The sequence below is a fragment of the Montipora foliosa genome, chromosome 7 (assembly GCF_036669935.1).
Source record: "Montipora foliosa isolate CH-2021 chromosome 7, ASM3666993v2, whole genome shotgun sequence".
Lineage (NCBI taxonomy): Eukaryota > Metazoa > Cnidaria > Anthozoa > Scleractinia > Acroporidae > Montipora > Montipora foliosa.
In genome coordinates this window covers 2,755,884-2,756,428 of record NC_090875.1, presented here as the reverse complement: position 1 = coordinate 2,756,428, position 545 = coordinate 2,755,884, and positions in this window count along the sequence as shown.

Here is a 545-nt window from a genome sequence, read left to right as displayed (position 1 = left end):
CTACAGGGAAGCTAGCAAAATTGACCCTGCAGAAACCGCTGCAAAGCTGTGTGAAAAATGTCCTCCTTCTATTAACATAAAGGTTGAAAAGCAGCCTAGAGAAGAAGCCCTACAAAAAAGAATAAAGAGGCGCAGTGTTGAGGTCACGGACGTCCCCTAACCACACCAGGTAGATAAATGCGAATTAATGACCAGCAAATTGATAGATTATTGTTTCCCAGTACATGATATGAAAGAAAGTGCCTTTTGTTACTTTAATTATTAATGTCACAGGTATCAGAAAGCAGTGAGAAGCAGTAACGAGGAAAGCAGCGCCTAAGTGCAAAAACTGCAAACAACCATTAAAGGGACTTGTAAAATTCACCTAATTCGTGGGAAGGGCTAGTCTAAAAATAAACCTACTTGTGAAAACGCTGTTTCACAGACGGTGTATGGAAGTTGCACGCTCCAGATGGGCTCCTGACGTGATTTTGTTTATTAGCGCTTCTATTCTCTCCCGAAGAAGAGCCCTTCCTCGAGGTACCAAAAGGTAAAATAAGCATCAC